Source organism: Saimiri boliviensis, chromosome 1, assembly GCF_048565385.1.
Source record: "Saimiri boliviensis isolate mSaiBol1 chromosome 1, mSaiBol1.pri, whole genome shotgun sequence".
Taxonomy (NCBI): domain Eukaryota; kingdom Metazoa; phylum Chordata; class Mammalia; order Primates; family Cebidae; genus Saimiri; species Saimiri boliviensis.
In genome coordinates, this window is record NC_133449.1 from 164,322,079 (window position 1) to 164,335,744 (window position 13,666).

Sequence of the window (13,666 nt, forward strand, 5' to 3'; positions counted from 1 at the left end):
AATTAGTGATTCCCAACCAATCAACAACAGTCTTACCCGAGCACCACGTTTCTTACTCTGTCAACAACCCCTAACATTCTAAAAGTCCACAAACCCCTGAACTCCCGGCTTCCCAAATCCATGCATAAATAAGATCAAGAGTCTGCTCTGCTTGGTAAGATTGTGCCCGACCAACGTGGCTCTTGCTAACTATTGTCGCTCAATCAGCTTTGTCTTTTTATTTCAGATAGTGGGTGGAGTGGTGGTCTTGTCCTCCCACAAAACATAGAAATTCCATCCTGCCCATACCCTACAACAGAACAGCTTCACTCTTAGTTATACTCTCACATGTGTGCATGGTCAAAATGTTCATAGTAGTATCATTTGTAACAGTGCAAAACAGGAAACAATCCATATGTACATTAACAGTAGAATGCGAACAAATTACGGTATTTTTGTTTCATGAAATACCCTACAAGAATGCGAATGAATAAAATACAACCAAATACATCAACTTAGATGACTCTCAAAAACATAATGGTGATTAGAAGAAAGGAAATCACAGAACAATATGCAGTATATGTTTATTAAAAGTTCAAATTCATGCTTGAAACAGGTAAGCTTTATAAATTATATCTCAAGATGTAACTGTTTCTAAAACGTTCAGATACAGGCCAATCTAAAGCATATATTATTTAGGAACACATATATATATAGTAAAACTATTCATATAAAGAAAAGAAAAAACTATTCATATAAAGAAAAGCAAGAGAACAGTTGAGACTGTTTGTCTTCTGGCTACCTCCAGGAGAGAGGAAGGGGATGTGATCGGGGTAGGCTCCTGGGCTTCAGGAGGGCTGACGGTGCACCTGTAAACCAGGTGCTGGGCACAGGTGTTCATTTGGTTATTATCCTTTAAACTGTACATATATGTTTTATACATTTTGTATTTTCCAGATTTTTATCTTTCAGGATTTCAACATTCACATATAATTTTATATGACAAAAAAAATTTTTAAAACCAGGATAAAGAGTGGAACGAAAGGAAATAGAACCATAAAAAAACCTACAAGAAAAATCAATGAATCCAGGAGGTTTTTTAAAAAAAGAAAAAAAAAAAAAACAGATAAATGGCTAGCTAGACTAATGAAGAAAAGAGAGAAGAATTAAATAGTAACAATTTAAAATGATAAAGGGGATATTACCACTGACCCCTCAGAAATACAATAATCAGAGACTACTACTAACAGCTCTATACAAATAAACTAGAAAATCTAGGAGAAATGGGTAAATTCCTAGACACATACACCCTCCCAAGACCGAACCGGGAAGCAGTCGAGTTCCTGAATAGACCAGAACAAGTTCTGAAATTGAGGCAATGATAAATAGCCTACCAACAAAAAAGCCCAGACCAGATGGACTTGCAGCTGAATTCTACAAGAGGCACAAAGAGGAGCTGGTACCATTTCGTCTGAAACTACTCCAAACAATTGAAAAGGAGGGACTCATCAGCAAGGAGAGTAAAATCTTCAGACTACTAAGGAAATGTATAATTCTATAACTGACTGAATTATTAAAGATGGAGGGAAATGATGATTGTTTTAGAAATATAAAGGCAGTAACGGTATATCTATATATTCTCACTAATAAAAAGAACATAAAGTAATGGAACAGTTTCAAACTTAGAATAGCGGCTTCAAATGCATGAAATTCAAATTAACGAATTTTACATTTTACGTTGTAACTCTTGTTTCAGTTTTATCAAACCATATGCTTATTTTGTAGGATGCATTCTGATGTTTTGTTTTAACTAAACATACCATAGAGATTTTTTTTTTTGTTTAAAGCAAACATTTCTTCATATAAGTTCAAATGGTGTTCCTGCATTCAGTGGCCAAACGTCTCTCCTTGCTGATGAGAAGTCTGATTAGATACCATTGTCTTTCCTCTGTAGATAGTGTGTACTACTTCTGGCAGCATCGTAAGGTTTTCCCTTTTTCATGATGCTCTACAGTTTTACTTTGGTAGCTGACTTAATTTTATTATTATCAACACTTAACAGCGAACTTCCCATCTAGAGACATTTCTTTCTTCATTTCTAGTAAACTCTGTGATTAGGCTGAGAGCAGTGGCTCATGCCTATAATCCTGGCACTCTGGGGAGCCGAGGTGGGTGGATCACTTGAGGCCAGGAGTTCGAGACCAGCCTGGCCAAAATGGCAAAAACCTGTCTTTACTAAAAATATACAAATTAGCCAGGCATGTTGGTGCATGCCTGTAATCCCAGCTACTCAGGAGGCTGAAACATGAGAATTGGTTAAACCTGGGAGCCAGAGGTTGCAGTGAGCCAAGATTGTACCACCACACTCCAGCCTGGGTGACAAAGCAAGACTCTGTCCAAAATAAATAAATAAACAAACAAACTTGATTTTTAAAAAGCTACTCTTAAACTAGTAATAAAAACAAAGTATGCACAAAACATTAACATAGGAAATTACAAAATGTTTGTGAAGGACACAAAAGATAATCTTAAAGGGGGAAAATGTTACTTTCATGATGCAAAAAGTCAATTTTCATAGCTATGGAAATTTGTCCCAAATCATCTGTAAATATAATGCAATTCAAAATGCCAAAATGTCTCACTGTGGTGGCACACACCTGTAGTCTTAGCTACTTGGAAGGCTGAGGTGGGAGGAGCTCTTGAGTCCAGGGTTTTGAGTCTGTAGTGAGCTATGCATCACTGCACTCTAGCCTGGGTGACAGAGTGAGACCCTGTTTCTAAAAACAAAAAATAGCCAAAATGATTTTGTAAATGAAACTACACATGTTGATAGTAGAATTCACATAGAAGAGCAAAATGTCAATAATGGCCAAGGCAATTTTGTAATATAAATTTGCAATCTCTCCTTGACAAATGTTTTTGTCAAGAAATATAAATTTGCAATCTCTCCTTGACAAATGTTTTTGTTATTAAAAAGCTAAAGTAATTAACACAATATGCTATTACCAATAAAAAACAGTTAAATGGGGATCAGGCTCGGACCTGCGCTGCCTCAAGATGTAAAGTGTAACAAAGGGTTCGGGGTGGGCAGTGCGGGTCTGTGAGTGTCCACAGACCCCAGCTCCCCCGAAGCCGGTTCCACAGTGATCTGCTCCAGTTGCTGCGTGTGGATTCGGGTTCCAGACTGAAGGCTACCTGTTCTTCGGTGCCCTCCACTGCCCCCACCCCGCCCACACCCCGCCCACGACCCCGTGTCCATGGCTCCCCCCGCAGCCGGCTCCGCAGTGGTCTGCTCCCGTTCCAGACTGAAGCCTACTTATTCCACGTGCTTATTGTGACCCCAACAGGCTGGGGTTACTGTGGCAACCATCAGAACAGCCTTGGCGCTGTGCAGGAGCTCGCAGCTACTCCTCAGCCCTGGCTGGGGCTGCTCATGGACAAGCTACACAGGATTGTGGCAGCACTGCTGGAAAGTATGGTATCCAGTTCTAATGGTTTTCCATGGGAATTAGTGATATGGGCGGGTTATTGGATTTTGTGCTATTCCCCTTTTTTTTTTGTGGAGAAGTTTTATATCAGTTAGGAGTCGGCTGTATGTGGGAAGAGAAAAAGCTTGCTGTAGAGCTTTGTGAACGAATTAAGGAAAAATGTAAATTACTTGAAAAATTTAGTTTTGTACAAAAAAGCTATGAAGGCTATGAAAGAGAGTCATCTTTAAAGGATGTCAGCGTTGACAAGGAGGCAGCAGAAGTACAAAGTTTGGAGGCAGCCTGCGAAAAGCTGAACAGGTCCATTTCTGAAATGGAGGATGAAATACTGTATCTAAAAAACGAGTTAAAAGAAGAGAAATGTGAACATTCAGACAACATCAGTTGATAGCGGATATTTCAGAAATGACACCGTCTCTACAAGATCTGTCAAAATCCCTCAAATCACAACTAGCTGAAGCCAAAATGCCCTTCAAGATGTTTCAAATGAATGCAGAACAACTGAAGATGGTGATAAAAGATGCTTTGGATGAAAACTCTCAACTTCAGGAAAGTCAGAAACATCTTTTCCAAGAAGCTGAAGTATGGAAAGAACAAGTGAGTGAACTTAATAAACAGAAAATAATATTTGAAGACTCCAAAGTACACACAGAACAAGTGCTAAATGACAAAGACGAGCACATCAAGACTGACTAAACACTTGGCTGAAGATGAAAGATTGGGCTGCTAGGCTTGGAGAAGACAAAATGGATGATCATAACTTCAAGGTAGAAATGAAGAGTGAATCCGAAAATGGCACTGACTTAGCTGATCCTCCAAAAGGAGCTTTGAAGAAACTGATTCATGCTGCAAAGTTAAATGCTTCTTTAAAAATTTTAGAAGGAGAAAGAAACCAAATTGATACTCAGTTGTCCAAAATGGATGAAACAAAGAAGGAGCTTATGGGGCATATTAAGCATCTTCAGTCTGCACAAGCATGTTTGCAGTCAGAAAACACACATTTTGAACATGAGAATCAGAAGCTTCAACAGAAACTTGAAGTAATGACTGAACTACATCAAGGAACTACAATGAGACTTTACAAAACATTAACTGTAGAGGAAAATTACCAGGTAGAGAGACAAGAGAAACTTTCTAAACAAGACAAAAAGATCTACTATTCCACTGACCAGCTGGAGAAGTATAGAAAGCAAACCAAACATCTTGAACAAGAGTTGGAAAGAAGGATTCTTTCTTATCAAGAGCAGATATTACTAGTAACAAAAAAGCACATGACAATTGGTTGGCAGCTCAGACGGCTGAAATCAATCTCAATGGCTCAAGGAAAGAAAATGCTAAGTACAGACACAAATTAACGGACACAGAGGTTAAATTCAAATTTTTATAAACAGATCCTTCTGCAGTTAATGTTCCAAACACGGGATTTGGCAGAGAGCATTACACATACGTTACCGATGTGAGAAGAGGAACTCATTTCCCCCCACCTCCTCCAGGAACCCTGTTTGGAGTTTCTCCACATCATTTTCCACCAAGCAATTTCTTAGGTCCACCACATGCTCTATTCGCAGTGAGGAATGCCTATCCACCCAGAGGTTTTCCTCCTTATCTTCCACCAAGACCCGGCTTTTCCCCCTCAACCCCCAAATATTGAAGGTAAAAGCGAGTTCCTTACAGGGTTGATTCCATCTTCTAATGACCCTGCTACTGAACAAAAATAATTCTGACTGATCTCGAGTTCCCTTCAAGATACTTCTGCCTTCCGATAAGCCTGCTATTGAACATCCAAAACAACAGCAAGACAGCCGACAGTCCTTGTGTTCTCCTCCAAACTAGTTGTTACTGACCTTGATTGTCCATCAAGATTGATTCCAACTTTCAGTGAGCCTGCCACTGAACATCTGGCATCACAACTAAGCTGACAGTCTCTGTGTTCTCCTCCCAAGTAGTTGTGACTGATCTCGAGTGACCGTAGGGTTGACTCTACCTTCAAGTGAGCCTGCCACTGAACATCCAGCACCACTGCAAGAAGGCTGGCAGTCTTTGTGTTCTCCTCCCAAGCAGTTGTGACTGATCTCTAGCCCCTGTCAGGGTTGACTCTGCCTTCAAGTGAGCCTGCCACTGAACATCCGTTACTACCGCAAGAAAGTTGATAGTATTTGTTTCCTTACTTACTGTGGCTGTACACAAATGTGAATGTAACTTCATCCCTAATGAAATAAATTTTTGTTGATTAAAAAAAATAAAAAAGACTCTTTCTCCCATTGAATTTTCTTGGCACCCTTGTCAAAAATCAATTGATATCTGGATTCTCAATTCTGGTCCATTGACCTATACGTCTGTTCCATGCCAGTACATACAGTCTTCTTTGCTGTTGATTTGTAGTAAGGTTTGAAATCTAGAAGTGAGAGTACTCCACTTTGCTCTTCTTTTTGCAAAATGGCTCTGGTTATTCTGAATCCTTTCTATTTCCATATGAATTTTAGAGTCAGCTTGTTGGTTTCTGGGAACAAAAGCAACTTGAACTGTGATAGAAACTGAATTCAGTCTGTAGATCAACTTAGGGAATACCGCCATCTTGATTATATTAAGATTTTCAATGAATTTTAGGTATTGCCATCTTGATAATACTAAGTTCTTCCCATATTAAAGAACATGTGGCGTACTTCTATTTGCTTAGTTTCTCTTAAATTTCTTCCAATACTCTTATTGTTTTTAGAATATATCTTGTGCTTCATTTCTTGGAGTTATTATTATTTTGTTCTTTTTGATGCTGTTATAAATGAAATAGTTTTCTTAATTTCATTTCCAGAATATTCATTTCTAGGGAATAAAACTACAATTACTTTTTGTATATATAGCTGTGTGTTGGTATCTATGGGGAACTGGTTCTCAGACCCCCACAGATATCAAAAGTTGCACAGACTCAAGTCCTGCAGTTGGCTCTTTGGAACCCATATATACAAAACATCAGCCCTCTATCCACAGGTTTCACATCCCATTAATTCTGCATTTTTGATCTGCATTTGGATATCAAAGACTGATTGTATTTGTTGAACAAAATCTGTCTTTAGGTGAGTCCACACAGTTTAAACCCTTATTTTTCAAAAATCAACTATATGTCTTATATCAGACAACCTTTTCAAGCTAGGTAGCACTAGCAGTTTTTATTTCTTGATGGATTCTTTCAAATTTTTTATATTCAAGGTCATGACTTTTTGTTCCTCCATTCCTCCATAACTGACTTTTTTTTTAATGTTTAGTAGACACTTTTTATATCTTTTCATTTCATTGTCATTTTTTACTATAAATTTTTGAGTTATTTTCTTAGTGGTTGCATTGGTGATTATTATTTATGATAATATAATTCAGATTAATACCAACTTAATTGCAATCATATATAAAACTTTTTCCCTACATAGCTTCATTCCTTCTCTCTTCCTCTGTGATTTGTCATAAAAAGTACATCTTTTTATTTTGTATACCCATCAACACATAGATTTGTAATTATTGCTTTATTTACCTATGAACTTACTTTTACTGGTGTTTTTTATTTATGTGGATTCAAGTTAGTGTCTACTGTTGTTTCATTTATGCCTAAAGGAGTTCTTTAGCATTTCTTGCAGGCAAGATCTGCTGACAAGAAATCATCTCAGTTTTTGTTTAATTTTTGAAAGATAATTTCACTAGGTATGGAATTCTTGGCTGAAAGGTTTTTTTCCTCCTTTCAATACTTTCAGTACTATGTCGTCTCATTGCCTTCTGGCTTCTATGGTTTCTGATGACAAATAAGCTGTTAACGTCATTGAATATCTCTTGTGTGAGATGGGTTTCCTCTCTCATTGCTTTCAGGAATCTATTTTTGTCTTGTCTTTCAATTATTTGATTATAATGTGTCATCTTTGAGTTTTTGAATTTACCCTACTTGGATTTTCTTGAGCTTCTTGGATAGAAAGATAAATGCTTTTTATCAAATTTAGGAAACTTTGAACAGTTATTTTTAAAAATACTCTTTCTGCTGCTTGCTCTCTGTACTATCCTTCTAGACACCTACCCCCATTGTGCACATATTCTTGTGCTACAGAGTGTCCCACAAGTCTCTGAGGGTTTCCTTATTTTTCTTCATTGTTTTTTCTTTCTGTTCCTCATACTGGATAATCTCAATTAACACATCTTCAAGTTTGTTGATTCTTTCTTTCATTTGCTCAAATCTGCTGTTGAGCATCCCTAGAGAAATTTCTTTTTTTTAGTTATTCTGCTTTCGAACTCTAGAATTTTTCTTTCTTTCTTTTTCATATGTAATTTTTATCTCTTTATTAGTATTACCTGTTTGGTGAGACATTTTTTCTCACACTATCCTTTAGTTCTTTATGCATGGTTTCCTTGAGTTCTTTGAACATATTTAAAATAACTGACAGTATTTTGTCTAGTATGTGTAATATCTGGGTTTCAAAGGGGCAATGTCTATATTGGTTGCTTTTTTTTCTTGTATGTGCCATAATTTCTTGCCTCTTTGCAAATCTCATACATCTTTGTTGAAAACTCAACATTTGAAGTAACATCATGTGGCAATTCTGGAAATCGTATTTCCTCCCAACCCTTCCCAAATCTCCAAGGTTTGCTGTTGTTTCTGTTTTACTGTAGTTGTTGATTTTGTTTATTTACTGACCTTTCTGAACCCTTTCCATAATGTTCATAATCTTTGTCATGTGTGGCCACTAAGTGTCTGCTCATGTTTGGCCAATTAATGTTTAGACAAGATTTTCATAAACACCTGGAATCAATAAGTATCCCTGTCTTTGCTAAGGGGTTTATTGTGTGTGCTAAGGGATGCCTTCAACATTCAGCCAGGCACTCTATAGCTCACCCTAAGCCTTCACTCCCTGCTGTGCAAAGCATCAAGGTCAGCCCAAGGTAGTAACTTAGGGCTTTCTCATGTCTTTCCTGAGCACCTGCACAGCTCTAGGCATGCACACAGCCCCACACATGGCTTTGTTCTTTTAGATTCTTACAAATATGTAGCAGTTTTTCAAAGTCTTTATGGACAGCTTATCTTTTATTTTTATGCTCTTGGGTTAATCTATTATTTACCCCAACTTTTATTCACCATCTCAAGCAGCTGTGAATTTAAGCAGTTGTTTGTAATTGTTTTTCAACAACCACTCTGAGGGAAAGGCTATTTGTACAGCGCAAGCTCCAGGTCAGTTCAAAAACAGCCTCCAAGTGGGGTCCTTGAAAGACATACTGACAGTCAAATAATGATAATTCTTGGAAATGAGCTTCAAAAGAGCTCAAGCTGTATTCTGCTTCTGCCAGTTGCTGCCAGACTACTGGTTTGAAATGTAGACTGGCGAACAGTGGACAGGATTTTAGTGAGTCAAAATACCACGAAGCTTACTGTTCTTATCAAGATTCAGTCATTTGTGTTCAGTAAGTACTCCCAGGATTGGTTCATCTCTAGAGTTGTGAAAAAGTTGATACTGACAATTTTTGCCTGTTTCTTATTATTTTTATGAAGGAAATAATTTTTAGAGGTTCTTACTCTATGATTTTTGCTGATATCCATGACCATTATTTTTATATTAAAACAAATGTGGACATCTTATGGAACAAGATGCAAAAATCCACATAACTTAGTAAGGAAGTGATGTAAAACTTCAAAGACATTGAACTCTACTAGCAGTAGACATCCCCACTCTGTATTCAGTCCTTACATGAAGTTGTGTGACTGTATCTGGCTACCAGATCCACAACCCTATGGAAAGCATGCATGTAAAATATACATATGTACATGTGTGGAATGTAAATGTCCTCCCTCTTTCTTCCTACTGTGAGCTAAAAGAAGAGAACCAAAACGAGAAGTTTATCTCTTACAACTTGGTAAATTATAGCGTCTACCTTTACAGCTTACAACTATTCATATGAATAATTGTAATATGAATACCTGTAAGCCATAAAGGTACAACAGCTAGAACTCTTGTGAACTGATTAACTCTGTCTCTGTTATACCTTTTGGCAAAAAAAAAAAAAAAAAAAAAAAAAAAAAGATAATCCTTTACATACAATAAAATAATATTGCTCTAGCCTATGATGTTTGGATTAGTCATGAACTTTAACCAATAATGGCTTTTTACATGCCATTGGGTACAAATAGGCAATCAAGAAAGACTCCACAATTACTTGATATTTAAATCTGTTGAATTCAAATGAGAGTTTCTTAGTTTTAAAATTCTGTCTGAGAATTTTGTGTGGAAACTGACCATTTGGTTCTAAGATTCCAGCATGTACCAAACCCCAGTCAGTAGAAAATCGTCATTCTGTCTAATACTTACAGATCTATAGTGGGCAGAGTTCCTCACCTAGCTCCACCATGTGTTAGTACTTTGACCAGCAGAAAGCAAACAGCCCGGGGCCACCTAGGGAAATAGATTACTTTAGACCGTGGTAAACAGATGTGTTTGGTCCACTGAGCTTTGAACCCTGAAATTACACCACACACAGACATGGTCAGAGTGTTGCCAGAGGTTACAACACACACATTCTTGGCACTATTGTTACGATTGACTCAGGCCAGCGGAAAGTCTTAAGCTAGTGGTAACTCAACAATGATAATGGAAGAAATGAAGGTAGTCAATTCAGGGATTAAAATCCCTCTCCTGTTACCAATACCTCCTGAAAGAAGACACTGTCAAGAAGGACTGTCACAGCTGGTTACTATATTACTTCACCGTTCAATAACTCAGTCCATCCCACACCCAGTGTGCAGTGTGCGCCTGCCACTGAACTCAGCACGGCAACAACGTGAAGATGGGTGAGGAGGAAAGCAAGTCAGGAAAGACTGAGAACCCAGGAGGGGACAAGCCCCGAGGTGAGAATGAGGGTGAGCACGGACCCAGGAAGAGGCAGACAGATGGAGTGAGTGCTGAGTGTCCCTGTAGCTCGTTGAACCGGTGAAGCATTTCAGAAGGCATTGGGAACCAAGCCTAAGCCCCCAGTTGCCTGTTTCCAACAATAAAGGTGGAGTTTCTGAATTTCATTTGACTCCAGGGAGATCTGGAATTATTCCAGGAATATTTCTTTTGGATGCTATGAGAGAGAATAGGGAAGTAATTGTTGGATGTTTAAAAGCATTTGGGCAAGAACTAGATATATTCATGTTTTTATCTGTTTTCAAAGTTTACCTTAATTTTTTTTATGAGAACATATATCACAGATATAAAACAATCCTTTCTGTTATTGCTAAATAAGAACTATCAAGGAAAGAAACTTGGTTGTATCTGTTAAACATGAAAGAGAGAAAATGTGACCTTCAGAGTGCATCACCCTACCTAAATTGAACTTTAGCCAGACAACAGGGTAAACAGAAATTTTTGGGGAAAATGTAACAGTCTTAGCCTGGAAGAATCATCTTCTGTGGTTCCAAGTTCAGAAAATTTCTTTCTGTTGAAGATGCTGTTTTCTCTTGCAATTAACGAAAGAGCACCTGTCTGTATTAGTCAGGGTTCTCTAGAGAAATAAAACCAATAGGGCTATACATATTTGTAGATAGGTAGATAGATAAAAACAGTTATGTTAAGGAATTGGCTCATGAAACTGTGGGAGCTGGCAAGCCCAAAAGCTGCAGGGCAGGTGGCAGGCTGGGAGACCCATGGAAGAGTTGATGTTGAATCTTGGAATCTAAAGGCAGTCTAGAGGCAGAATTCCCTCTTTTTAGGGATCTTCCATCTTTTTCCTCTTATTGCCTACAACTGATGGGATGAGGCCCGCTCACATCATGAAGGGTAATCTGCTTCACTGAAAGTCTACTGATTTAAATGTCAATCTCATCTCATAAATTGACATTTAGACTGTCGTTTGGCAAAATATCTGGGTGCCATGGCCAAGCCACGTTGACACAGAGAGCTGACCATTAAACCATCCTAGTGCCTTTGCTTCAGGAACAAGAATTTGACTATGTCCTTTGACTTCAGGAGTGAACTAGAACAGGAGCAGCAGAGCTTAGCATGCCGTGGGAGCCTGCAGCTGTGAGCGCCTTCACAGGATTTCAAAAAAATTTCATTTTGTTGGTTTAATTTACGAAAGCTGTATATACCTGATTACAATCTTGTTGAAAACTTTTTCCATATGGCCTGTTTAATCTAAAGCTTCTGACAAGGAGTTAGAGGAGAAATAAGACATAATGAAAGGATTGAGCCAGGGAAACATCCGTAATTCCCACATTCATTAGCATGTTTTGCATTTTGTGAGCACTCTGCACGTGTCCTTTTATTTTCCCAGGGCCAAACCATACAGAAACAGAAGGGCTACCAGAGAAAAGCCAAGAGTGGGTGGTGTGCTGGAGCGAGCAGAGAGACTCCCACAAGGGAGAGAAACTCAGGTTAGCTGAGGTCTCCACATTTTCAATAACTAATAGCAAAGGTTGTTCCAATGTATCTTTTAAGAGCCATGTTAGCTGGAAGAGGGATTTTTTTTTTAACCCATGATTTTTGAAACAAAAATCACCTATAAAACGGCTGAGTGCTTTTGTTGCTCAATAGCAAATATTTTGGAATATTTTTTCATTGTCAAAAGTTCCAGTTTGTTCCTTTCTTCCCAAAAGCTTATTGTTAAAAAAAAAAAATTGAAAATTTTGTTTTGCCAAAGATAGGATTGCATGTAAATCTTCCATTTAACAGTTCAGGGGACTTCATTGCTCAGGGTGCTTCTTTTAAAGAGAACACAGCACCGTTTTGCTTCTGCGCTTACTGCCTCCTTTCTTCTTGCTCTTTGCTTGTGCCAAAACTCAGACAAGTTAAGTGATGACTGATTGGCCTTGACTCCTGGGATGCTGTCATCTATATCCATTCTTTCTCCAGGGGCAGTCTCTCTGGGATCACTTCTCATACCCACTCTCTGGGAATCACAGGAGCTCTGTGTCTGAATGCATGTAACAGAGATTTTTCCCTGGTATGTTTCACATTCATCTAAAGCACAGAATGCCTGAGGACAAAGACAGTGCTCTCCTTTGTGAGACACTGCAAATGAGAGAGTCGTAGGACCTAACGATTGAGCCTCACCTGAGGATGTGATGTGTGAAGGTGAGGGAGTGGTTTGGAACACAGGTGGAGAATGAATGAAAATCAAGAAAGAATTTCAAGTGGAGACAGGATATGTTGGGGAGCTCATGTTGTATAGCCCCAGTCTCCCAAGATGAGGTAAGTACAAGGTGTGAGGATGGTGAGGAAATGACTGTAAACTTGAGATTAAACATGTTTGGGCTAGTCACTGCAGCTGATGAATGGCAACTGGACAGAAGACTTGCCAAGCAGCCTGGCTTCCCAGTGCCCTCTCCTCCAGCGTTTGACTGCCCAGGAGCCAGGGCACAGGAAGAGAGCAAGGTCGCTAAAGCACAGGTCCAGCTAGCTTGACCGTGAGTTCTAAACTAGAAAAGAGGGGAAAAAAATAAAAAAATTAAAAAGTGGCAAGAAAGAAGCCAACTGACAACAAGGGAGAAGTTTGAGAAGCTAAAGCCATAAATGAGATGAGCCAGGCAGGAGGGCTCTGAATGCCCTCTTTCTTTCCCAAAACACCTTCCTGCTTCAGTCATCACTGTACATCCTTGTGAGTTTTGACTATCCTGAACACTCTCTTCTCTTTCTCTCCTTCTACTTAAATGCCCTTCTCATCCTTTAAGTTTCAACCCAAGTCCTAATATCTTCATGAAGTTCTCCTACCTGTTTTAGATTTGTCTGTACCCCTTCTCTGATCTCCCTCAGAACATTTTTCTGGGGCACTTAGATTATTTTGGAATTATAGTCTTATGTTGTATCCTTTGCATAGACTTCATTTCACTGTGAGAATGCAGCCTCTCCAAGGATAAGAACTGGGTGATACATTGTTTCTGATTCTCCCAACATGGCAAACACTACTTTAACACATACATACTTAACTTTTTAAAGTGTTGGTTAATTATCCAGTAAATAAATGACATTACTACCATAAACTTATTTTGAGACTATTTGGTGAATTTTGTCAGATATTTGATGTTTGAGAATTTGCAATATGCATCCCAGTCACCCATGAAGAGTTTAAAATATCTGTCAAATAATTCTTATTTTCAACATTACTTACCTCTATGAACCATTTGCCCCTAATAAAATATTCATGGGAGCAGAGATCCCAAGCATTCATTTGCACAGTTATTAAACAATGGCAGAATCAAA

General features: G+C 38.4%; 1 pseudogene; it reads left to right on the forward strand.

Moving 5' to 3' along the window:
• Window positions 1-550: 550 nt before the first annotated feature.
• Window positions 551-11,492, forward strand: LOC101040376 (melanoma inhibitory activity protein 2-like; annotated as a pseudogene).
• Window positions 11,493-13,666: the final 2,174 nt, after the last annotated feature.